The sequence below is a fragment of the Urocampus carinirostris genome, chromosome 4, assembly GCF_059441175.1.
Source record: "Urocampus carinirostris isolate Australia breed hairy pipefish chromosome 4, RoL_Ucar_1.0, whole genome shotgun sequence".
Classification (NCBI taxonomy): domain Eukaryota; kingdom Metazoa; phylum Chordata; class Actinopteri; order Syngnathiformes; family Syngnathidae; genus Urocampus; species Urocampus carinirostris.
The window spans coordinates 12,544,795-12,572,601 of NC_142352.1; the positions used below are offsets into that span (position 1 = coordinate 12,544,795).

A 27,807-nucleotide genomic window follows, 5' to 3' on the forward strand; every position below is an offset into this window, starting at 1 on the left:
ATTTCATGTGGTGGTTGTGTAGTGAAAAGAAATCCGTCTCGCTTTGGAGAACGGGTTATTTCGGCTCAACTCATTAAAAAGAGCCGGCTCTCAAATGGCTCACTTGCTTTGATGCATTATATCACGAATTTGCCGTGATTGCTAACTAGAGTCACCTGGACGCCCTCTGATTGGTTTATGTTCCCTTTTTAAGCACGCTACGCCGAGACCTCTTCGTCTGAGGATTACGTTTGTTCCCAGTATGACTCTCCTGATTACCTGTTCCGTCTTGATCTGTTTACCTGTTTCTGCCTGCCTCCGATCCGACCTGCTTCCGTCCCACGCTATGATCTTCTCTCCAGTCCCGGTAAACTTGACCTGCTAGACTTCCGCACTTCGATTGGCTACGTGTTCCGAAGCTGTCTTCACGGCTACGCTGCTGACGTCCGACAGCCATCGCGTCTCCCGCTAGCCCTGTACGCTTCCCTAAATAAAGAACTGTAACAAACGCTCTGGGGTTTCCTGTTCTGTTCTGGTCCCTCTGACAGAATTATTATGTTGTATAAAGAATTTAAGAAAAAAAGGAAGTATTAAAGGAGAAAATGAAAAAAGAATACAGGTTTGTAGTTTTGTATCCCTTTAATCAGTATACTGCCAACAATAATTTAATGCAGAAAATGACATAAAAATTTGAATAAGAAAATGTATTACTGTATTTTATTTTTTCCTTCTACAGTGAACGTCCAGGCTACTTCATTTATGAACTTTTTTTTATAATAAACCTCATTCATGCCGAGCAATTTAGAATCTCACAACAAAATGTTAATAAACAATATATCTGATATAACGAAACACATGTACAATATAACATGTTAAACTACATAAATAAACACGTTTGAAAAAAAATATGGTGTAAGATTATTTTGTATTTTGTAAGGGAAAATACGACAGTTTGTAAGGGCATGGAGCCCTGGAGGTTGACAGGTATGTAGAGTTGTGTAATTGTAATTTCCTGGGCTGTAGTTTCGAGCATCTGATTATGGGGCGGGCTAAGGAGCCCTCGTGCAGCCCCCCCAAACAGCCGCAGTGGGCTCGTATGCTATTATGCTGGTTCCGGGGCGCCGCCACTTCTCACTCAGTACGCTTTCTGTCGCTGAGACGAGCAGATGCGATGTTCGGCCTGCCAGCAGTAGATTTTCCTCCCATTGCTTTAAAACGGAGCTGAATGGCTCGGCACCTCAACGTTACGCAGGTAAGATGGACTTTTGACGAGAAAAATGTTTCGCGAGCGTCGAAAAGGGAACCGCAGTTTGGCGTGTCTCCTCCGGGGCATCCTAGGGAACAGTGGATGCTGATCTGCTAAGCCACTGATGAGTGTTCTCCATCTGCTCTTACAATAGGGCGGGTTTGCAGTTTGAGATACACAAAATGTGCATTTAACTCCATCATTGATGTCGTTATTTCGAATATAAGCATCTCTTTGTCGGGTAAACGTGCTCGTGACGTCTTCAAACTGCCTGTGGGTAGCATTTGTTTTCACATATCGCATCTTCTACTGTATCGTCCTAATGAAAGGACCAATGACTGAGTTTATTCTCCTAATGAGCTCGTTCACCTCTATGTATCGCCTATCTTTCATCCCTCACACCCCTACATACTTTTTACAACTGAAAACAAGAATTATTTCACGCTTCTCCACCCTCATTCTTGATAGGTGGATGGATGGATGGTTAGATTGATCAATAGGTGGATGGGTAGATAGAATAGAATAGAATAGAATAGAATAGAATAGAATAGAATATACCTTTATTGTGTGCAGCACGGCGGCGCTGTCAGGACGGACCAGAACAGAGCAGGAGACCCCAGAGCGTTCGTTACAAGTCTTTTATTTGGGGAAGCGTACAGGGTTAGCGGGAGACGCGATGACCGTCGAACGTCAGCAGCAACGCTGTGAAGACAGCTTCGGGACACGTAGCTAATCGTAGCGTGGGACGGAAGCAGGTCGAGTTTACCGGGACTGAAGAGAAGATCGTAGCGTGGAACGGAAGCAGGTCAGATCGGTGGCATGCAGAATCAGGTAAACAAGTAAAAAAGACACAGGAAAATCAGGCGAGTCAAACGGGGTAAAAAGTAATCCTCCGACCAAGAGTTCTCCGCGTAACGCGTTTGAAAAGGGAGCATTAACCAATCAGGAAGCACATTCCAGCGCGCCACCTGATTACCCCAGGTGGCTCCACTTGGGTAATCATGACAGGCGCAGTGGTTAGCGCATGTGCGGCACAGTTCATGTCATGGGAACCTTCTGCGTGGGTTCAAATCCAGCTCCAGACTTCCTGTGCGGAGTTTGTATGATCTCCCCGTGCGGGCGTGGGTTTCCTCCGGGCACTCCGGTTTCCTCCCACATTCCAAAAACATGCATTTCAGGTGAATTGGCCGGTCCAAATTGTCCCTAGGTGTGAATGAGCGAGCGAGTTGTCTGTCCCCGTGTGCCCTGCGATTGGCTGGCAACCAGTTCATGGTGTCCCCTGCCCACTGCCCGATGATTGCTGGCATGGGCTCCAACACCCCCGCGACCCTACTGAGGATAAGCGGTGCAACTGATGAGATGAGATGAGATGAGATACCTTTATTGTCATTGCTACAAAATGGGTTGAACATTTTGTGACAACGAAATTGGACTTGGCACTCCAGGTTCACATTTAACCGTCAGGATAAAAGAAAACAAAGAAGATAAAGGAACAAAGAAGATACATTTCATAATTTACACAATATTCACACAAGAAATGTGGGCATGTAGGATGTTACATACAGTTTTGGGTTTGTATTAGTGCAATATGCGCAGGGTTGGGTAGGGTTACTTTAACTGGATTACTTTCAACTACTTTTGGATTACTCCAATAGCAAATATGCTAATAAAAGACATAAGGGGGGTGGCCGGGGTGAGAAAAGTCCTTGATGATGTTTTCTGCTCTGCTGAGGTAGCCAGAGCAGGCAATGTCCTCCAGACTGGGTAGAGAGCAACCAACGATTCTCTGGGTTGTGTTGTTTACCCTCTGAAGTGTTTTCCTGTCTGCTGCCGTGCACCCAGCATGCTATACCGTAATGCAATATGTCAGAATGCTGATAAATAATAAAACCTAATAAAGATAGGTAGATAGGTAGTGTTCCATTCTTACAAGGAGTCACTGAATATGTTGTCACTATTGAACAGCTTTTCCAGCTATATGAGTGTTACTATTTAATCACCAAAATGTAAGTTTTAAGGAGGATTTTGTCCTGATCACAAGCCCAGAATATTCAGTTTATTTCTCATTGTGTTTCTTTGTAATAAAACTCCTTAAAAGAACTGCTCTATTCAGCTGTTGTTTCTTTGTCCCAATAATCGGTGAGTGTTTGAATTGAACACCAAGCCGGGCATGGATTGTCCACGCTTACATTAGATAGATAGGTGGCTGGGTAGGTAGCTAGGTAGTTAGGTAGATGGGTAGGTGAGTAGGTGGGTAGGTTGTGGGTATAGTACATTGGAAGGTGGGTTGGTAGGAGTTGGGTAAGTAGATAGATAGACAGGCAGCCAGGTAGGAAGGCAGGCTGACAGGTAGGTAGGCAGGTAGATAGTTCGATAGATAGACAGACAGACAGACAGACAGACAGACAGACAGACAAAGAAACAAGAGGAATTTGTTGTGATTTATATTTGTCTTTTTAACTAGAAAAAGTCCATGTTTGCCACCAGCAGTTTGTGTCACCCTCAGTCAGTGCCCATGAGGACATAAAAATGGCAGCCACAAGCAGGCTTGTTGTTTCATCTTCATTGTTCTTAGGGTGGGAGGCAGCCACACAGTCTGTCTTGCATCATTAGAAGTGACATCCTCAATGTCTGCCCTGATCTTTATTTTCAGAGGCCTTTGTCACCCTCATGTTCACGTGATAGCAGTGAGTCAGAGACAACACGGGTCAGCATGGTGGTTTTCATTTCAAATCATTCCCTTCCTGTAATATCTCCCGCAATATTTGGTTTGATCTATATTCACAATCTATAGGGCAGTGGTTCTCAAATGGAATATGTGTACCCCTGGGGGGATTTGAAGGTACTCCAGGAGATACCAGAATTTTTTAAAGAAGTTACGACAATGACAAATATGTTTTGATGATTATCACTTACCGTATTTTCCGCACTATAAGGCGCACCTAAAAGCCTTTATTTTTTTCAAAAGCTGACCATGCGCCTTATAATACAGTGCGCCTTATATATGGATCAATATTAAGTTGCAAAGTCTTGCAACTAAAGCAAGCAGCCGCCGACTAGATTTTCCCCCGAACGCCAAGTAGTACACGGTGTATGCTGGGACTTATTTACCGGCGTTTCATTGGCTAACCAATGTGTCAATCATCATTTGAATTAATCACTATTGGCTAAAGTTATTCGGAGGTCAAGGGGCGGATCCTTTTTATCATTTACAGGCTCGCATTGGCTTAAACGGCAAAACAAAGCCTGCAATTGGCCGAAAAAGATGTGTCAATCATCAGTTGAATCGATCACTATTGGCTAAAGTTATTCGGAGGTCAAGGGGCGGATCCTCTTTATCATTTACAGGCTGGCATTGGCTTAAACGGCGAAACAAAGCCTGCAATTGGCCGAAGAAGATGAATGTGTATAGCACGTGGCTGACGGCATAGAGAAAGCATTTTTTTCTATTCTGTATTTGTAAATGTTTTATTCTCCTGGATTTACTACCCTCACGGATATAAGAGGACATTGGCTGCACATTATTATGAACACAACGACTTCGGTGAGCTACTCCGGGTTTTATATTGTCCCTGTATCTTGTTTCAGACTGAACTCGATGTTTCTGTGATAAGCGGTGCAGATAATGGATGGAATGGAGTGTCTATTTTTAAATTAAACTCAATTCCAAGTGTTTATTGTCATATGCACAGTAAAGTTGCGAGCGAAAAAGAAAATAGATACTAAGGAATGGTTGGCATTTCTTGAATCCCAAGACTTTAACCTTCCGAATGATTGAACGATGCATTTGAGTGACATCGTACGGACACCGCATCCGCACGTGTTCTCGACACATATTTGCATCTTTGCAAGCTTTCGGAATGTTAAGGGGGTAATAAGTTGGACTGAACTATCTGACTGTTTTGTCGACGTTCCCATTGTAGCGCCTTATAATCCGGTGCGTCTTATGTGTGTCAAAAATAGGACCAAAAACTATTTTTCGGGGTGCGCCCTACAACCCGGTGCGCCTTATAGTGCGGAAAATACGGTAATTTTATTGTTTTTTTCTGAAAATAATGAAACTTTAATTTACAATAGTATGCTAATCTAATAGTTTGTGCTAAATACTGTATCCATAGTCTACTCAGTCTATACCAGAATGGTTTGACTTAACCTGTCACCTAGCATCACCTGTTAATAATGTATATGGTAATACGTTTTTTTGTGCATGTTATTCATAAATACATACAGATCCTTTTTTTGAATCGTGTTGTGCTGTCTACTTGTTTTAATGTGTATTATTTAATGAAAAACGATTGCGAACCACTGATTTAAGCAAAGGTATGACACAATCGGATTTTCTCAACTAAGGTGTCATGAAAATGTTTACTGCAGACAATGCATAAACATAGGATAAGTCAATGAGCCTATGGATAAGAGTGCCCACTGAATTTTGTCACATTGAAATCATAAATGTATACAGACGCTCCCCTACTTACAACCATTCGACTTAAGTAAAACGGTAGATACGAACATACGAATGTCTGTTAAAGTTGCTTTTAAAGTATCACTGACCACAGGATGTGCCCAATTCGGTAACCAACTCCATAGCGCCATCTAGCGTTGGCATGCTGGAACCTCACACACACAGTCATAAACGATAGGAGGGGGCTACATGACAGCTGCGACTGATCGAATACACTTGGCTGGACACAAAGAGCTCCTTTTGTGTACATATGTCCTATGTATTGATTTTGTGTATCCCCTTTATGTATTATTGATGGGTAATGTGTTCCAGATACCAACTCTAGGTACACAAAACACTGTTTGTTGACTCACTGTTTTTAAAACGACCTCTACACATTTAGCCTAGAGCTAATATGCTGATAAAAAAATCTAAAACGTGGCCCATATTAGGAGTAGTAAGTCGTTTCTATTTGGGTTAAAATTCCAGCACATCGGTGGTTTGAGTGTAATGGCAGGTAGTATCCTCAGTCTTACAATCTTCCGTCCATTGGGACGTTTGCAGATCTTACCTCCTTTTCTGCTAATAATCTGCCCCACTTTCTCTAAATCACCCCTTTTGAGAATATCTCACTTGGCTGCATGGTCGATAGTTTGCTATGTAACACCTGCAATCAAGGACAAACACCTTCCCTGCAGGTTGCTGGAATTTTATTCACTGCAGAGGGGGGTTCGGAAATTGAACTTGAGGCGTGAATAAAATGCCAACACAAATGAGTACAAATGAGACATGATGAAGTATTTGTAAGCAAAATCAATAAAGTTTGGCTGAGCAAAAGATAGAAATTGAACTTGGCATCATGACTGCTGTAGGAAAAAGGAATTTACTTAGTCAAGATGTAGTATGATGCCGTGCAATCTATTACCTAAAAGCTTCGCTCATCTTGCATCTGGGGAACGCAGAATAGTAAGATGTCTGTTTTCTAGATTGTATCACGCAGAAATAACTCACTGGAGTACAAGGAAAAGTGTCAGTTTTGGTAGTTCCCAAAATTCAGTCTTTCATGAAAATCAATTTACCTTCTTTCAGAGTGAAACAAACTGCTGAAGTCACAAACTACTCAAGTCAGTTACAGCATAATTTTTGAAAAGTAATCGGACAAGGCTGTACTTTCTTTCTATCTATATATCTATCTATCTAGATATCTATCCATCTATCTCTCTCTCTTTCTCTCTCTCTCTCTCTCTCTCTCTCTCTCTCTCTCTCTCTCTCTCTCTCTCTCTCTCTCTATCTATCTATCTATCTATCTATCTATCTATCTATCTATCTATCTATCTATCTATCTATCTATCTATCTATCCTTCCTGCCTACCTATCTATCTATCTATCTATCTATCTATCTATCTATCTATCTATCTATCTATCTATCTATCTATCTATCTATCTATCTATCTATCTATCTATCTATCTATCTATCTATCTATCTATCTATCTATCTATCTATCTATCTATCTATCTATCTATCTATCTATCTATCTATCTATCTATCTATCTATCTATCTATCTTCCTACCGACCTACCGACCGACCGACCGTTCACTTTGAAAGCACACTCTTCTGTTCAACAGCAGGGCTCGACAGCTTTCACTGGTTTACCCCTTCCGCATCATGCAGGTGCCCTGCCCACCCCCCATGTACTGTGTTTTTGTATTTTATATATTCTTGACTCAGTTCTGAGAAGTATCTTATTGGAGAACAGCTCTTACTTTTATTGTTTTTACTGCTAAAGGTTTTACATTTGCTTATTTAAACTTGACTTCATTTTCATAACTTTGTGAAATGGAAGATTTTTCAGTTGTCATGTTTACTGTTTACAGTTTTAAGTGCAATATCCCCGTTCAATTTCAATACCCCACAACAGCTGAGTGGTTAGCGTGTCTGCGCCACAGTTCTGAGGTCACAGGTTCAAATCCAGGCACCAGTCTTTCTGTGCAGAGTTTGCTTGTTCTCCCTGTGCTTGCATTGGTTTCCTCCAGGCGCTCCGGCTTCCTCGCTCATTGCCATAAACATGCTTTTCAGGTTTATTGCTCGGTTTCAAATAGTTTCTAAGTGCAGATAATGGATGGATGAAATTGCAACACCCATTTTGTGTGCAGTTGTGTGCCCTATTTGCAGACTTATTTTATTGCAGAAAAGTTATTGTACTGTTATAAGGTTTTACATTATACTTTTTACTTATTTACACTTGACTTGATTTCCACAACTTTGTGCAATGCAAGATTATTCAGTTGTCATGTTGACAGTTTCAGTTTTAAGTGCAATATCACCTGGTCTGTAAAATATCCCGGTTGTGTATAGTTCTTATTTCAGATGTAAATACTTTATACTAGAGGTGAACACATTACAGACGCTGCCCTACCTACGAACAGGATTCCGGACGATCGTTCGGAAGTTCAATTTGTCCGTAAGTTTCTTCAGTGCTTTTTTTCGGTATGTTTAAGGTTTATATAAGTATGTTTAAGGCTAGTATAAGCAATCTGTATTGTTTTGTACTAAAAAACAAACATTTCATAAAATATTAGGCTCTAGATAGATAAATGAAGTGAAGTTTAACTTACTTTAGAAAGATGGGCTTTAAAAGTTAGGCTACTTCCTCCTCTTTGTTGGAAAGTGGACGAAACAAAGGATCCAACCATTTTCTCAACCGCATCAAGCTTTCTTATTCCACTTTCGTTTCAAAAGAAACGGCTCGCCTCTTCTTTACACGTTACACCAACCAAAATGCATAGATGCACGAGATATTAAGCAATAAAGATGTCAAAGCTCTTCATGCGCTGGAGATACAGTATAGAAAGTTTACACACGAACTAGGAAGAGGAGGCTGGATTTCTTTTTCGGGGTGGGTGCTGGGTGACCTCTCACAGCGCCACACGCCGGTAGCAGCAGAAATAAGCACTACAGTACTGTCCTGTACTCAGAAAAAGGTGCAAAATACAAAATCTAACTTACAGCAATGTCCGGATATTTTTTGACATCCCGAAAAAAGTGTTCGTATCTGCCATTTTTGTTAAGTCGAATGGTCATAAGTAGGCGAGCGGCTGCATGTATAAATGTTTCTTCTCTATTCATCAGTTTCTATTATTGTATATTTTTCTGCCAACTGTAGTGCAACTGTAATCTCTTTTTAAAAAGGTGATTTATATTCTGACTTTCAGTCGCACTATCCTCTGCATCATACTTTATGACTTCATAACAGATCGCAGAAATGCAACTTAATGGTTCCCCATCTCTATATAGACATTCAAATTCATTATTAACACACTGTTAATTAATGAACAAAGAATGAACTAAGAATTTTGCAGAGTGAGTCTGCTGTAAATGTATCTGAAACATGTCCAAGACCTAGGCGGCACTGCAGAGCAGTGGTTACTGCCTGTGCCACACAGTTCTGAGGTCATGAAATACCGTTCTTGTAGAAATCACGGTAGACCGTCCTTGTCTTCCTCCTTATAATCGTCTTCCCCAGTATGGGAAAGAGACTTTGTCATATAGACGTCGCCCCACGCTCCCTTATTCAAAAACACGCTAGCAACACGCTCGAAAAGTGAACCTTACGTGCAGTAGCTCTGTTTCCTTCTTTATCGGACTGCTCGATTGCATTTAGCTTGAAAGCTACGTCATGTGCCTTTCTTTTTGCAATTTGCATGATAAGGATAGGTCTACGCTAATTTAATTGGTGCACAAGCTAAGAAGTTGCAGTCTTCCTCGGCGCATATATTCCACCGGTCTAAATCTTACCTTTTCTACTCGAGCGCCGCTGGCGGCCGTTAGAAAAATTACATAAATTGGCCGCATCACTGAATAAGCCGCAGGGTTGAAGGTTTGGGAAAAAAGTAGCGGCTTATAGTCCGGAATTTACGGTAATTCAATTGTTAAAATCAATATTAGTTTTTCTAATAATTATTTTGTATCACTCGTAGGCACTAAATAACACACGCTGTCCCTTTAACATAACCACTATTATGAATGTATTGAGAAGTTCATTACATTTAGATGCTGTATATTCTGATTTTTAGCATTTCTTGAACAGCAGATTTTTGTTTAAATGACTGTTATGATATGGACATTTCAAATTTAACAATTTGTGCTCCTTTTTATGAAATGAAATGATCTGCATTTATATAGCTCTTTTCAAGTCAATGACATCTCAAAGCGCTTTACAATGTGCTCCACATTTTCCCAATAGCGGCCTTACATTGCAGCCATGTAAGACGCTAACCTGCTTATTGGGGGTATTAGGGGTTCAGTGTCTTACCTAAGGACACTTCGACATGTAACAAGGACGAGCCGGGATTCGAACTGGGATCCCTTGATCCCAAGACGAGCACTCTACCTCCTGAGCTACTGCCGCCCCCAAGGAGGTCCAGCTACAACCATACCGACAGCCACAGCCATCTGGAACTGTGGCTATCTCGCTGATAGCCTTCTGTACTTGTTTGGAATTAAGTCCGATGTTAATTAATCAAGCTGAAAATCAAGTTGTTGTTGACTTTTTTTCGACTGAGCCAGAGACTTGATTGAAAATAATGAAATAATTCCGTTTTTTAAAAGCATGCAAGACTGCGGTTACTAATTACACTCCTTATTGGAACATTACCGACAAATTAATGGTGTTTTAGAAAAGAGTTTTTACATGCCTTTTTAATTGCAGTATATTTTTGGAGGATCCTCTTCAGAATAATGACGAGCATTTACAGACACCGAATGTGATAATAAGCCACATGCCATCTGATAGTTTTGCTGATTTTCAGTCAGATATAATTCACCAAAGCTGGGCACAGTATTGAGCTGAACAACACATCACCAGGAAATTCAATAAGAGACTTATTAACACAACAAAAAAGTGCAGAAGCTTAAAGAAAGGCAGCAGAACCAAATGTTCCCATTAGACTGGACATAAACTGATGATGGGTGGAGGAACAAGTGATGTGTAAGCAGAGAGATAATTAGATGACTCAAGGACGTCTGGCAAGGTTGACAAAATAATAAAAAAAGAATAGAGTATATAGAAAAGAACCAGGGACTGCTGATTTTCAGTCACAAAAGTGTATATATAGGGGCGGCAGTAGCTCAGGAGGTAGAGCGCTCGTCTTGGGATCAAGGGATCCCAGTTTGAATCCCGGCTTGTCCGTGTTACATGTCGAAGTGTCCTTGGGTAAGACACTGAATCCCTAATACCCCCAATAAGCAGGTTAGCGTCTTACATGGCTGCAATGCATGGCCGCTATTGGGAAATGTGGAGCACATTGTAAAGCGCTTTGGGAAGTCATTGACTTGAAAAGCGCTATATAAATGCATGCAGACAAATTTGACATGGTACCAGGTACCAGGCTATTGTCTCATCAGTTTTCCAGCTAAGATTCCCATGCTACACTCATCTGGAGGCAGTTAATTGCGGAAACAAAATGCAGGCGAGAATAAAAACCTTCTATTTCAGATTACTCAATGTTAGTAGCAAGTTCAGTGATCATTTCAGTTTGGCACAAAACTTCAGAGTCATACCTTTCAAAAGAGACCCAAACCGTTCGTAGTCTACACACGGTGAGAACATCATTCAATCTACTTTGGGGGCGGCAGTAGCTCCGGAGGTAGAGCGCTCGTCTTGGGATCAAGGGATCCCAGTTCGAATCCCGGCTCGTCCGTGTTACATGTCAAAGTGTCCTTGGGTAAGACACTGAACCCCTAATACCCCCAATAAGCAGGTTAGCGCCTTACATGGCTGCAAGGCAGCTATTGGGAAATGTGGAGCACATTGTAAAGCGCTTTGGGAAGTCATTGACTTGAAAAGCGCTATATAAATGCTGATCATTTCCAGTTACATCTTTGGTAAATTCAAATTGATGGTGAATCCGTAACTCATCAATCTTGATTTGAGCATTATCACATCAAATATTTGATTTCAAGTCACCTCAAAAGACTGGTAAGGAAGCCCACACGTCAACATGCATTTTTACAACAAAACAAAATCAATCTGATGATGCAAGCATAATGCTGGTCTGTGAGGCAACATAAAGCGCCTTTATTGACGAGTCGGCAGTGTCTCCAGACCCATAACCTTTTCGTAATATCTGGAAAATCAAAGGATGGTTTGGATAATCAGAACTGGGCAGAGTGGCATCATGACTTTCCAGTCTTAGGTTAAGTATGTGCGTAGAGAAAACAAGATGTGAAAGGAATTTTCTGCCGTCCCGAGTGACTTCCACCCAAAAATGTCCGTCTTAATGCCTAGGGAAGGATTTGTAGTACTAAAAAAACTGGTATGCTTCAAAAGTTATTATACTTATTTCCCCCTTTGATTTATTACCTAAGTGGAACCTCGGTTCTCGACCATAATCCGTTCCAGAACCCTGTTCGAAAACCGATTTGGTCGATCACCTAAAATCGTTTTTGCCATTAAAAGTAATGTAAAATCATTTTAATCCGTTCCAAATCCTTGAAGGCTTACCATGAACGTAAACACGAAGCTAACCCAGGCTAATAGTACGTTCGCTAACATGAACGTGTAAAAATAAAAAAATCAGGTCGTTTACACGTCATTTAGCACCCGGGTCTCCACAACAAGTGGTGAGCGATTAAAGGATAAAGAAAAGATTTATGAATAGGATATCTTACCTTTGTGGTGGTCTGCAGAAGCCATGCTCTATTCCCTCAAAAGAAGGGAAACTCGCTTCATATTCTGCTATTATTTCTTTCTTAAATGCAATAGTTGTACGCACTACTCTTCTTTTTTCACCTGTAGCAATTTTGCTGCTTGCGACGTTATTCCTAGGCATAATTAGGGGTTAAAACACTCCGTTCACCGATATTAAAAACGAAAGCAAAAAGAAGTGTGCGGTCACGTGACAACAGTTCTTCACGAGGGGTGGGGGCAATCTACACCCGTACGTCGCTCAGCATCGCCCCTAGCGTACCGGCAATCGAACTCCGATTTTTTGAACGAAAAGCTAAGCAAGAATTTCTCGAAATTTTTGGTCGAGAACCGATTTGTTCGAACTGAGAGGCGTTCGAAAACCGAGGTTCTACTGTAACAAAACAATTTGCTCACTACTTATCTAAATCTAATCTAATTACATCTATTTATCCAAACTACTCTCTAAATACCAATGTGTGTGCGTTTGTTAGGATGTGATTTATAAGCTCTGAAACAGCTAAACCGATTTTCGTGAACATTTACATGGTTGTACTTAAGGCCTCTATGAGTGTCTTAGGCAAAGGTTCATGTCAAGGCACCATCAACAAATTCCAACAAAATCAATTAACTTCTGCTTTTGTGTGCAAGCGGCTCTGGAACTACAAGCGGCCCTTAGGCGCCTGTTAGTGGCTACATGGTGCTTTTTCAACAAACCACAGCCTCAACATGTCATAAATCAGAACAGGTTCAGGACCCAAACGCGTGACGTCACTCATACAAGCCTTTTATTTTACGAAAAAGTGGGGAGTCATGCATGTTAGGCAGCAGTCTGGTGTGAAATGATAGGAAGCCAGAGGCTAACGAGATCGATACCAATTGCCCGAATTGATATCGGACAGATGGGGTCAATACCCGACAGGAGAGGACAGACAGGATATCGAAAATAAACAGGACGAACCAGACGGGAACAAAAACTGAAGAAAATAATAAACAGGACCAAAATAGACAGGAACAGAACTTGAAACCGAAATAAACACGACAAAACAATACTGGACAGGAAATATCAACAGGAACAGGACTGAGTCAAAATCCACATCTTGCGGAGCAGAAGTCCGTTGACGGACTGACAAAGGAAAAATTAGAGCTTAAATAGACAGAAAGCCAATCTGTCAATGAGCCGCAGCTGGTGCCACACGGGCGGGGCCAGTTGGGCGCCATGGCAACCGTGACAAGACAAACTCGCCCAAATCTAATGCCTGGGAACTCTGAGCATGGGAATGCCAGGTCATAGTGACTGTATAATATGTTTTCAAACAGTTATTCTGTGACTGTTGGGGTTATTATTCAATGTACTTTGGTGGTTGTCCGTGTAACTGTTTGGCAAGCTGTCAATGATGTAGTTCATTTGTCACCCAAAGTCCACTCGGGTAGGTACTAGTTGAGTCCAACTCCATCCATTCATTATCTGCACCGCGAATCGTCAGTAGGGTCGCGGGGGTGCTGGAGCCAACCCCAGCTATCTTCAGGCAGTGGGCAGGGGAAACCCTTAACTGGTTGCCAGCCAGTCACAGGGCACACAGACAGACAGACAGCCAATCACACGCTCACTCACACCTAGGGACAATTTGGACCGGCCAATGCATGTTTTTGGGAATGTGGGAACATGCAAACTCCACACTGGGAGGCTGCTGTAGCTAGACTTGAACCCTGAACCTCCGCACCATGACACTGCGGGCTAACCACTCATCCGCCGTGCCGCCCTGACTCCAACTCATTCATGAATAATCCCAAAAGAAAACAGCTATGAAGGTTCTTGAGTAGGTGTTGCGGTACCCTGAATTTCATTGCTTCTCACCATAGCACGAAAAGTAGTGTGTGGATACCGTACAGTGAGCTCAGTAAAAGCCAGTTCCTTGGTGACCTTGAAAAGGATGAGGGTACAGAAAATGAATGGTTGAATGCATCCACCACATCATTCTTCAGCAAACCCGTTAGCTTTTGTTAAAATATAACCTTATGTGACAAAGGCCATCTTTCTGCTACAATTTTTTTCTTCTTAGAAAACGACCAAGAATAAAGAGCCCCCTTGAGGCTTTCAACACAATACCGGACCAATGAGGATGAGATTTGTCTATCAAGCATTGCCTACGCTGTTGTAAAATGTGATTAGTTTCCGCACTATAAGATGCCCCCTGCAAAAAATAGTCTCTTGTTATTTATATTTTGTTCATTAGGCACAATGGACTATGAGGTGCATGAAATTTAGACTACCGTATTTTCCGCACTATAGGGCGCACCGGGTTATAGGGCGCACCCCCAAAAAATAGCTTTTGGTCCTATATCTTCCATACATAAGGCGCACCGGATTATAAGGCGCTACAATGGGAACGTGGACAAAACAGTCAGATAGTTCAGTCCAACTTGTTACCCCTTTAACATTCCGAAAGCTTGCAAAGAAGCAAATACGTGTCGTAGACACGTGCGGATGCGGTGTCGGTACGATGTCACTCAAATGCATCGTTCCAAATATCATTCGGAAAGTTAAAGTCTTGGGATACAAGAAATGCCAACCATTCCTTAGTTCCTATTTTCTGTTTTGCTCGCAACTTTACTGTGCATATGACAATAAACACTTGTAATTGAGTTTAATTTAAAAAAAGACCCATCACAGAAACATCGATATCACTCTGAAACAAGATACTGGGAAAATATATAGCCGGAGTAGCTCACCGAAGTCGTTGCGTTCAATAATAATGTGCAACCATGGTCCTCTTATATCCGTGAGTGTAGTTAATCCAGGAGAGTAAAGTATTTACAAATACAGTACAGAATAGTAAAATACTGTTATCTCTATGCCGTAGTTCTACCTAACATGCTATTCACAGTCATCTTTTTCGGCCAATTGCAGGCTTTGTTTCGCCTCTTTAGCCTATGCGAGCCTGTAAATGATAAAAAGGATCCGCCCCCTTTACCTCCGAATAACTTTAGCCAATAGTGATCGATTCAAATGATGATTGACACATTGGTTAGCCAATGAAACGCCGGTATATGAATCCCAGCATACACCGCAGACTAGTCGGTGGCTGCTTGTATTAGTTGAAAAGACTTTGCGACTTAATATTGATCCATATATAAGGTGCACTGTATTATAGGGCGCATGGTCAGCTTTTGAAAAAAATTAAGACTTTTAGGTGCGCCTTATAGTGAGGAAAATACGGTACATTAAGATCGAATGTGTTTATTGGTGTATAATTGTTGGGCTCTTTATTGACCCTTTGCACACAGGTGACCTAACCACGTGACAACCGTTGTAAATAGTGTATGAGGGCAGTAAACAGTAAACAACAACAAAAAAGCTATATTATTCGCCATATAACGCCAGTGGCAATGACTAGTCAAACGAATATTGTGCAGCTGTCTGATAAGGAGGTTCACACTGTCAGAAAGCACAAGAAGCGAGGATAGCATTAGCAATGCTAGCAAGCGCGCCACACAGTCTTCTTCCTGACATATTCACACATCAAAACAAATCATCCGCTCTGCCTGACTACAGTCCACACATCTGTACCGCTATATTGTAAATGGAGTATCCCCATACACCAGTGCTGATCTAAAAAGCTTACAAAAGTCTGGATGCTTACCCATTCATTGTATCTGGTACATGTTACTGTGCTCATTTTGCCGAACAAGGAACCCCCGGCATTACCCCCACGCCAACGTTACCAAAATGACTATGGATCTAAATTTTGAGGGAATGTAATAGAGTATTAAAGCAAAGAAATCACTTTTGAGCATCAATCTTTTTATTCCACTTTCATTTAAAAAGAAACGGCTCTGTCACGGTTGTCATGGCGCCCAATTAGCCCTGCTTGTGTGGCGGCAGCTGCGGCTCGTTGACAGATTGGCTTTCCTTCTATTTAAGTTCAGTGTTCTCACTCTCCGTTTGTCAGTCCGTCAACTAACCTCTGCCCCGCAAGACATGGGTTTTGACCCGGTCCTGTTTCCTGTTGGATTTTCCTGTCCGGTGTTGTTCCCATTTATTTTTGTCCTGTTTAATATCGGTTTTCCAGCTTTGTTCCCGTCTATTTTTGTCCTGTTTATTATTCTCTCCTGTTTTCGTTCCCATCTAGTTTGTCCTGCTTTATTTCAATATCCTTTTTCAATATCAATCCTGTCTGTCTGCCCCTGTCCGGTATCGACCCCATCTGGCCGATATCTATTCGGGCAATTGGTATCGATCTCGTCGGCCTCTGGCTTCCTATCATTTCACGCCAGACTACTGCCTAACGTGCATGACTCCCCATTTCCCGTAAAATAAAAGACTTGTGTGAGGAACTTCACGCGTTTGGGTCCTGATCCTCCTCTGGTTCATGACAGGCTCGCCTCTTCTTTACACTTTACACCAACCATATTAAATGGATGCACGAGATATTAAACAATAAAAATGTCGAAGTTCTAAGCGCGCTGGAGATACAGTATAAAATTTTTACACACGAACAAGGAAGAGGAAGCAGATTTGTTCTTCGGGGTGGATGCTGGGTGACCTCTCACAGCGCCACATGCTGGTGGTGGCTGAAAGAAGCACTACAGTAATGTCCTGTACTCGGAAAAATCTGCACACAAGACAAAATCGAACTATTTTTCGACATCCCGAAATTTTTTTTCGTATCTTTTCGTAAGTCAAATGTTCATAAGTAGGGGAGCGTGTGTATTACAATTGGGATCAGGCATTGCTCAAATACAATAGTATACTGTAAAACCATAAACGATCTCCTGTGACTTTGATGCGACACCTGTGTGAGAGCAACAAGTGTCCCGCATGCACAGAAGAGGACACGTGACGTCACACGCAATGTGCCCATTGTTTGCGGAAGTACTCATGGATGCTAACAGTGTAGCGTATCTAGGAATTTCAATGTTATTTTGCTGTCTGAGCCTGAACAGATAGACTTTGTGTCATGATTACCTAATTGGAGCCACCTGGGGTAATCATCTGACGCGCTGGAATGCGCTCCCTGATTGGTTTATGTTCCCTTTTTAAGCACGCTATGCGGAGACCTCTTCGTGTGAGGATACTTTTTACCCCGTTTGACTCGCCTGATTTTCCTGTGTCTTTTTGACTTGTTTACCTGATTCTGCCTGCCTCCGATCCGACCTGCTTCCGTTCCACGCTACGATTGGCTACGTGTCCCAAAGTTGTCTTCACGGCGTTGCTGCTGACGTTCGACGGTCATCGCGTCTCCCGCTAACCCTGTACGCTTCCCCAAATAAAAGACTTGTAACGAACGCTATGGGGTCTCCTGCTCTGTTCTGGTCCGCCCTGACACTTTGATAGATTGGATACAGGTCGTGCCCGTACAAAAACAAACCGGTTTCCCTGTGGTGTGAACCTACCCTTAGTTGATGTTGTCGATAAAAATCCATAATTTAAATAGTTGACTATATTCGCCAGACACATTTTTCAAACAGAAAGAGGTATCTCTTATTTCATATAATATTTGCCGAGAGTCGAGCATGCGCAGTAGCCAAAATAGTCTTTGTTTGGAGCGGTAACATAACCATACAGAAGGGCAGCATCAACATTAACCACGCATATTAAATCTTCTCAAATTTGGGAGCATTTAGCTTGGATCACAGGTGTCAAACAGGCGGCCCGCGGGCCAGATCAGGCCCACTAAGGGATTGAATCCGGCCCGCGAGACAACACTCAGAGAAGAGGAAGAGAAAAACGAGCTGCAGGTTGAAATATTTCAACTTGATGTTGCCAAAGCCAGGTGCCTCTCACAAAGACACTGTACTTGAATCTCTCTCTCTCTCTCTCTCTCTCTCTCTCTCTCTCTCTCTCTCTCTCTCTCTCTCTCTCTCTCTCTCTCTCTCTCTCTCTCTCTCTCTCTCTCTCTCTTTTCCACCCCTTTTTTCTCTACTGTAATTCCAGTAAGTAGAATGTTCGATTCCTGCTCTCTTTAACACATCTATTGAACACATGCATATCCTTTGTAATTTAACTTCGACGGTGGTCAATCCGTCAGTCCGTCACTAAAATTAGATACCTCTCTATCCTTCATTCGTTATTTTTTCCTGGTTTTATGTTATTCGTCAGTGGTCACTAGTAGCTATATATCTATTTTGGATTGTGTACAGCCCTGCATGCGTCCAAGGTTATCTGGCCTTTATAACAAATGACATAAGTGATGCAAAGGTCCATTATGTGGATTTAGAGCAAAGTGACACTGATGTGATGTAAGGGGATTCAAATGACAGATCAAGTAATCCTGATTTCTGTCATCGCTGGATTGGCTCGAATGTCGGCTCTAGTTGGTTTGATGAAACAGACTTTATGAGGCTGTTTGCATCCTCATAACATGCCCTTTTTATCCCTTGTGACCTCCAGAACCATCCATCGGGTTTGTGAAATTATTACTCAGCACATCATGTTGAGAGAGGCTTTGTATCTGTTGAATTTCATCCTCGCCATTGATTTATTTTTGACTTTAAAATGACTTTTGACTTAATCCGAAGACCATGATACATATATATTTTTTCCAATATCATTTAGATCAGGGGTGTCAAACTCATTTTAACTCGGGGGCCACACGATAGAACAAAACATTCTGTCGGGGGCCGGACTAGTAGATTAAAGCGAAAGAAATAAGAGAAAGAGGGAGGGAAAAGGAGAGAGGGTGGGACGAAGAAAGAAAAAGAGAGAGAGGGAGAGAGAGGGAGAAACAAAAGAGATAAAAAGTCATGAGAGAAGGGGAAAAGAAAAGGAGAGGAAGAAAGAAATACAAAGAGAAATAGAAAGACAGAAGGAGAGAAAATAGAAAAGAAAGCGCGAAGGGTAGGAAGAGAGAAAGAGAAAAGAGAGAAAATGAAAAAAAAAGTTAGAGCAAAATAAGTTAAAGAGACACAGAGAGAGAAAGAAACAAAGAGCAACAAAAGAAGAGAAAAAGAGAGACACAGAGTGAAAGAGACAGAGACAGAGTGAGAGAAAAGGGGTGGAATCGAAAGAGGGAGCGAGAGAGAGAGAAATAAATACAAGTACCTTGTCTTTGTTCAAGGCACCTGGCTTTGGCAAGATCAAGTTGACATATTTCAAACTGCAGCTCGTTTTTCTCTTGCGCTTCTCTGAGTGTTGTCTCGGGGGCCGGATTCTATCCCTTAGCGGGCCTGATCTGGCCCGTGGGCCGCCTGTTTGACACCTGTGATTTAGATATTCACTACTGTTCAAAAGATTAAGGCCGCTTAGAAATATCCATTTTTTGACGAAAGCACTGATTAAAGGATATAACGTTTTTTTGTTGTTTTGTTTTTGTGTTTCTCTTTTTTTCCAAAATACAAACACACTATTGTCTGCGTGACCCCAACATTCTGAATGGCAATTTACTAATAGAATATATTTACTCTGTACATTTTTGTAAAATTAAGATAATTTTTAATGATTGTAAATATTTTGAAAACATTTAGTTCATACTATTATCACGTCTCTTTCAAAGAGATCGAGCTCAATTTTTTATTATTATTTTATTTTATTTTGCATTTTTATCCATCTACAAAAAAATGGAGAAAATTATTTTCAAAATAGCTATGATGCTATTTGTCTTTTATCACAAACCTTTAACACCATACAAATACAGTGAAGAAAATAAGTATTTGAACAGCCTGCTATTTCGGTATTTAGAAATCATGGAGGGGTCTGAAATTTTCATCATAGGTGCATGTCCACTGTGAGAAAGATAAACTAAAAAGAAAAATCCAGAAATCACAATGCATGATTTTTCAACAATTTAATTGTGTTGTACAGTTGCAAATAAGTATTTGAACACATGTGTATCATATATATATATGTATAAATCACAACGTTGTAAGGGGATTACCATTTTAAGGCCCCTTTTTATTTTCCTCATGCTGACGTTTTTAAGTATTTCATGTTCGTTTAAGATCAGGGGATGTGTCATTGTAATCTGTGCAGTCCTTTGAGACATTTTGTGATTAAGAGCTATACAGAAAATGTGACTTGAATTGACTTAAAAAAATTAAATCAATTTAAGGGCAGCACAGCGGCGCAGTGGTTAGCACAGTTCTGAGGTCGTGGGAACCTCCTGCGTGGGTTCAAACCCAGCTACCGGCCTTACAGTGTGGAGTTTGTATGTTCTCCCCGTGCTTGCGTGGGTTTCCTCCGGGCACTCCGGTTTCCTCCCACATTCCAAAAACATGTATATCAGGTTAATTGGCCGGTCCAAATTGTCCCTAAGTGTGACTGAGCGAGTGAGTTGTCTGTCCCCGTGTGCTGGGATGGGCTCCAACTACTGTCGATCCTGAATGGAGTTTGCATGTTCTTACCTTCGTGGGTTTTCTCCAGGCACTATGGTTTCCTCCGACATTCCAACAAAATGCATGCAGGTTTATTGGGGAGTCAAAATCGTCCCTGGGTTTGAAAGAGAGTTTGCATGTATTTTCCCTGTCGGTGCCCTGCAACTAGCATGTAACCAGCAGGGTTGGGTAGGGTTACTTTAAATGGATTACTTTCAATTACTTTTGGATGACTCCAATACCAAATATGCTAATAAAAGACAAAAGAAACTAAATAAGAATAAAATGATGACTCACAACACGTGGTAAGCTTTCTCTCCTGGCTTTGATCTCTTTGATATCTGGCAAAACTAACACAAAATGCGACAGAAACAAAATGAAAATAAATCCAAACAGCTTGCCAACATCATTTTTGCCGTTACTGTATTCCGTTACTCCCCAAGCCTGCACAAAATTTAGTAATTTTATTCATATTTAGTTTCTTTTGTCTTTTATTAGCATATTTGGTATTGGAGTAATCCAAAAGTAATTGAAAGTAATCAAGTTAAAGTAACCCTACCCAACCCTGGTAACCAGTCCTCTGTCCACTACATGATGTCAGCTGGAATGGACTCCATTACCCCCTTGATCTACATGAGGTTGGAAAATGAATGCATTATCTTTTTTAAATGTTGAAATGCTTTCGACAAGGATTTGGGTAATCCAAACCAGGGGTCGCCATCCTTTTTCAAGCCGAAAGCTATTGTTTCTACGTTTTGTTACTAATTAGAGCAAAGGACACAAAGTTTTATATGCATTTCTTATACAACCACATATCATGTTTTTATGATGTTGCTACGGTGTTATTGAAAGTATGGTTAATTATTGAAAGAAGGGCTAAATAGACTAAGTCAACCATTAAAAAACACATTTTCCTAGAAAGTCACAATGACCCAGCACTGGTGAACTATTTTTAGAACAGGTCCATGGGCACCTCAGCTGTCTTTAGGCAGTGTTCATTTTACCTGTGAAAAGTGATGGGTCCCGGGGACTCGCATGCTCAAAAATCTATGGGTCCCAACAGAGATATATGGGTCCCCAAAATTTAGTGTTGTCGAGGTTGAAATTGTAAATCTGCGACAAATATATAAATAAATATATAAATCTATAAATTCATTCGTTAGTTTTAATCACATCAATCATCACACTTAATTTGGTAATACAAAGCAGTTATCACTTCAGATTTTTCAGTTCACAAAAAATATTGTACATTATACAAAATAAATATTAGTCTATATATTCATGCAGTTTTAATCACTTCAGATTTTTCAGTTCATATATTCTTTGTGGTTTGCAGTCCGGCCACAGTTGTAATGACTTCTCAAGGTCCAATTGCAGCAACGGAATTTCCATAGCTAATTTGTGGTTTTCATTGTCGTTGTGCCGATCCGATGTGCTTTTCTGAAAGTTCGTATTGCGAAATGATTTATGCAATCCAGTTTTTTGTCACGCTGGGTGCACGCATCACAGAACATGTAGCCTTCATTATCATCCTCCTCATAGCATAACCAGGAATATAATTGAGTCAATTTTGGCAGAAAAGTCCTTTTCTTGCTAGGAGTATTCTTTTGTTTATCTTTCGTCGAATCGTTCGCTTCAAAACACGTGTTTTCCTTGCCTTCGCGGTCTTCTGAAGAATTTCTCCGCCGTTTTTTCGTTCCGGAATTATTGCCGTTGTTACCACTTTCTTTATTATGTTTCGACTTATTACCGACACTGAAGAAATTACCAATTTTTTGTTGATTTGCACCTAATACCAACTGTTTTTACGGAGGCACACTACTCTTTCACTCGACAACCACCAAAACAATGACGTCATCTCATGTTGTTGCCGAGATCTCGTTTGCCGAGATCTTGTTTGCCGAGATCAGCGCGAGACCAAAACAACAATGGCGGATCTACCTGACGAAAGGTTTGGAGTGCGGTAAATCTTTGTTTAAGATAAAAAAGTAATCGGGTAATAATGACAATTTGGTGTCAAAAAAGTTGCATCCAGGTGACGTACGTTGATTTGACACAATGCGTCCCCAGCAAAAATGATGCGTCTAGGACGCAGGGACATGGGCAAACGAGAACACTGCTTAGGGGGCTCTAGTTTGGAGACCCCTGATCTAAACAAAAACAATCATACTGCTTCCCAAATACAGTTTATGCTATATTCAAAGAAGCTAGTGTTAAGGACTTAAATGTCCATTCTTCTCACTTTGTGTCATTCTCTTATGCTCAGTAAAGCATGAATGATGCTGGGAGGTGTTGCGATTACTCCTTAACCTGCCACTGCTTCACAAGTATTGATGTGACAGATTTGCACATGGACACACACTCTAAACTTGCAGTTCACGGCTCGGGCAAACATTGGCACGCACCACTGAGAGGGGGTGATTAACACCTTATCGTATTTGAGTTTTTTGTTTCTCACAATCTTAAAGATAATTATAGTAGTAGGAACACATTTTTTTATGATTAACGTTGTCTTTGGTTCCCCTCCTATTTAAACTCAGTACTCTCATTCACTCCTGATTAGTCAGTCAGCAAACCTCCGCACATGCAAGGCAAGTATTTTTTGACTCTGGCTCCCATCTGCCCCGCCTTATTCTGTATCCTACTCGTCTGCCCCTGGCTTCCCGACTTGATTCATTCCTCTAACCACACTCTGATCTCCCGTCCCGGCTGCCCGACTTGTTTCCGTCCACCGACCACGCTCCGATCTTCCGTCCCGGCTGCCCGACTTGTTTCCGTCTTCCGACCACGTTCCGATCTTGCGGGCTTCCTGCTTCTCCTGCCCAGCGATCACCGAATCGCTGGCATTTGTTTTCCCGCGCCTGACTTCTCCGCTTCCTCAATAAAGCTTGGTGTGAAAAGTTATGCGTTTGGGTGTACCGTCTGTTCTGGTTCTGAGACTAAGTTCTGATCACAAGACCACATCCCATCTCAATCAATTTAGCAACCACTTGATTGGTCCTGATTTCCGATGGTGACATCCCCAAAATGTACCACGTTAGTTGCATACTTACATGAGGTGGCTTGGGCGTCTGATGTCTCAGCACTAGTTTCGAGCAGATCACTCATTGTTAGAAGCACGTGCAGTAATTATTTCAGTACAGGACAAAACTTCGGACTATTACCTTTCAAAAGAGATTAAAACATATTTCCAATCGTTCAAGAACAGTATTTAATTTACTTAAGGAACGTCTTGGATTGGGATTTTGGGCATATTTTACAGGAACGTTAAGGTATTTAAATTTTTTTAATGGAAAACAAGTTATGATCGTGAAGTTAGGGTTAGGGTTAGGTTTAGGGTTAGTAGTTAAAAAATGTTTTCAAAGTGAGTGAAATCAAAAGCCATATGTGTTTCCTCTAAACGATATTTTGAAATTGTTAAATGCACACATTAACATTAACACATGTTGAGGAAAATGTCACCGCTTGACAGGACTGACAAACAAAACCAAGTCTCTTTGTGTTGGACTGTCTGTCATTTGAATGACGGCGCTCCCCCGTCTGCACAATTACTCCTCTGTGTGTCAGCTGGACAGTGGTGATAGGGGATGCAAACAAAAACTACTTGTATTCATGATCTATCTGACAATGAGGATGCATGCCCAGGTTTGATTGCACTGTTTCATTGTTATTGATGCTAATATGTTTGAAATGGAGGCATGAGAGATATGCCTCAAACGTTCTTTGTAAACTCATTCACTGCCATTGACAGTTTTAGACAACAATTCTTGATTTGTTGACTGCTACTGAAGGCAACAGATGGCAAAAACCTTAAGGTATATTAGTGTTAGAAAAAAAGCCTCAACCACACACAAAAATGTTATTAATAGAACTGTCATTTTGCTAGCCCTAGGTTAAACCAATTGTTGACATCTATGGCTCTGAATGACACTGAACAAGTTACTGTTCATTTACGTCTGCCTACCTCAATGACTTAAGGTTTCTTGTCACCCATAGCCATTGATGGGACTGATAGAGTTCATATTCATTGGCGCCCGTACCATTCAATGGCATTGAACAAGTTAAGAATCGTTGACGTCTGTATCCGTCAATGGCGGTGAATGACTTAAGGTTTGTTGTCGTCCATAGCCACCGTTGCAGAGAAAGAGTTGAGGTTCGTTGACATCTGAATATGTTCATGATAGTGATTTAAGGTTTGTTGTCATCTGTAGCCATCGATGGGACTGAAGGAGTTAATAATCATTGCTGTCTGTACCATTCAACGGCTGTGAACAAGTTAAGAATCATTGACGTCTGTACCCGTCAATGGCAGTGAATGACTTACGTTTTGTTGTCATCCATAGCCACCATAGCAGAGAAAGAATATAGGTTCGTTGACATCTGAATATGTTCATGATAGTAAGTGAGTTAAGGTTTGTTGTCGTCCGTAGCCATACATGGGACTGAAAGAGTTAATATTCATTGGCCCCTGTACCATTCAATTGCACTGGACAAGTTAAGAATCGTTGACGTCTGTACCAGTCAATGGCAGTGAATCACGTACGGTTTGTTGTCGTCCATAGCCACCATTGCAGAGAAAAAGTTGAGGTGTGTTGACATCTGAATATGTTCATGATAGTAAGTGAATTAAGGTTTGTTGTCTCTGTAGCCATTGATGGGACTGAAGGAGTTAATAATCATTGCCGTCTGTACCATTCAATGGCTGTGAAAAAGTTAAGATTCTTTGACGGATGTACCAGTCAATGGCAGGGAATGACTTGCGGTTTGTTGTCGTTCATAGCCACCATTGCAGAGAAAGAGTTGAGGTGCGTTGACATCTGAATACGTTTATGACAGTGAATGAGTTAAGGTTTGTTGTCATCTGTAGCCATTGATGGGACTGAAAGAGTTAATATTCACTGCCGTCCGTACCATTCAATGGCACTGAACAAGTCAAGTCAAGTCATGTTTATTTGTATAGCCCTTCTTCACAAGGAGTCTCAAAGGGCTTCACAGACCACATATTATTGCAAAGTACAGACAATTATTACACCATCCCCTGATCTAAAACCTACATGAGGGTAAAGAAAAACTCAAAAACCTCAACATGAGGAAAATGAAGATACCTTGAGAAGGTTATCCCCCCTCCAGGATGACCAGTTAAGAATATTTGACGTCTGTACCCGTCAATGACAGTGAATGACTTACGGTTTAGTGTCGTCCATAGCCACCCTTGCAGAGAAAGAATTGAATTTCGTTGACATCTGAAATTGTTTATGATCGTAAGTGAGTTAAGGTGTGCTGTCGTCTGTGGCCATCGATGGGACTGTGAGAGCTTATAATCATTGGTGTCTGTACCATTCAATGGCTGTGAACAAGTTAAGAATCAATGACGTCTGTACCCTTCAATGGCAGTGAATGACTTACGGGTTGTTGTCATCCATAGCCACCATTGCAGAGAAAAAGTTGAGGTTAGTTGACATCCGAATCCTTTCATGATAGTGGATGAGTTAAGGTTTGTTGTCGTCTCTAGCCATCGATGGAACCGAAATATTTAAAATTCATTGATAACGTACCATTCAATGGCAGTGAACAAGTCGAGATTTGTTATCACCTGTAGCCTTCAATGGCACTGAAATAGTTAATTTAAGTCTCGGTCTTGGTCAGGGAATTGTTCATTGTGTCAATTTACATGGTTGTACATACTTAAAGAATAGTATTTTGTGCTGGTAGATGTATTTTTGCTTTAGATGTGTGTTGCCGGTTTCTTGTGTCCCGTTTCTTCCGGAGGGACGAAAGCATGACCAACTTAGGTGCCGAGGTGCCTAACTTGTTTGGGTGTTTGGGCATTTCGGTTGGCCATGGTCCAAATATTTTAGTGTGTTTTTTTTGCTATTTTTTCCTCTTTTATTTTCCTTGTTATTGTATATGTTTGTCTTGCTGTCGGTCACCCCTCTCGAGGGATATGGCCAAAAGTAGATAGATAGATAGATAGATGGATAGATAGATGTATTTTACTGGGAAGCATTCAGCATCACTGCAACTATCCTCCGGGGCGGCAGTAGCTCAGGAGGTAGAGCGCTCGTCTTGGGATCAAGGGATCCCAGTTCGAATCCCGGGTTGCCCGTGTTACATGTCGAAGTGTCCTTGGGTAAGACACTGAACCCCTAATACCCTCAATAAGCAGGTTAGTGTCTTACATGGCTGCAATACAAGGGCTCTGTTGAGAAATGTGAAGCACACTGTAAAGTGCTTTAGGAAATCATTGACTTGCAAAGCGCTATACAAAAAAAAATGCAGATCATTTCAAATGCAGATCCTAGATTGAACTAGTTCTACTTGTTGTCTTTCGTTTTAAAAGCTTTATCTTACACATTTCTTCATAGAAACTTATAAACAACAAAACATAACATTGTGCAACGATCACACTCAAAACTTTTGTTGTTTTGTTCCATACTAAAAACAAGTGTCTACTTGTACGGGGAGAACTCACATTGTCGTAAAAAAACTCCCCTAGTCTTCTTCTCAAGCAAAAACTGACGGCTTCTTATTTGTCTAAATCTACCGTTAGCTTTTTCTTTGTTTCAAAATACGACTTATACTCGAGGGTTACATAATCATTTATGTTTCTTTCTATTTATGCCTGCTATTTAGCAAGCGTCACTTAAAGTTTGGAAAAAAAGTGTACAGGTAGACTTTTGCTCTGCACACAAACTAATTAATATTAATAGTAGGTTATGACATTCTGTTCACTTGATCTTGCTAGACAATAATCAAATATATCTGTACTTTTAGGTAGTGGTGTATTGTCCTGTCTTGATAGAATTACGAGACGACTGCTGAATTATCATGAACTGTTGTTATTAACCATCGTCTAGCCGGCTCAATGCTTTTGAGCTGCTGGCATTGTTCTGAATTGAAAAGAGTAGAGCGAGGAAGGGAAAGTGAAGGCTGTGAACAAGAATGAAAAGAATAAACTCAAAAAGGATTACACGGCAGGAAAAGGATGGATTTTCTTGAGGTCTATGTAAAAAAAAGGATTGAAAAGGATACGTAAGATTTTGTGAAGCATTGTCATTCAGAGTACAGTATTTAACGCACTGTAAGGCACAACGGATTATAAGCACCCTTTAAAAAAAGTCTGTAATATATTTTTTAT

General features: G+C 41.1%; 1 protein-coding gene across 1 annotated transcript in view; it reads left to right on the top strand.

The window, feature by feature from the left end:
• The first annotated feature begins 1,096 nt into the window (after positions 1-1,096).
• Positions 1,097-27,807, top strand: part of apba2b (amyloid beta precursor protein binding family A member 2b) — a 97,718-nt gene continuing 71,007 nt past the window's right edge. Inside the window, exon 1 of the mRNA XM_088333671.1 lies at positions 1,097-1,231. The gene's annotated coding sequence lies outside the window, so the exon portion shown is untranslated. The remainder of the gene's footprint in view (positions 1,232-27,807) is intronic.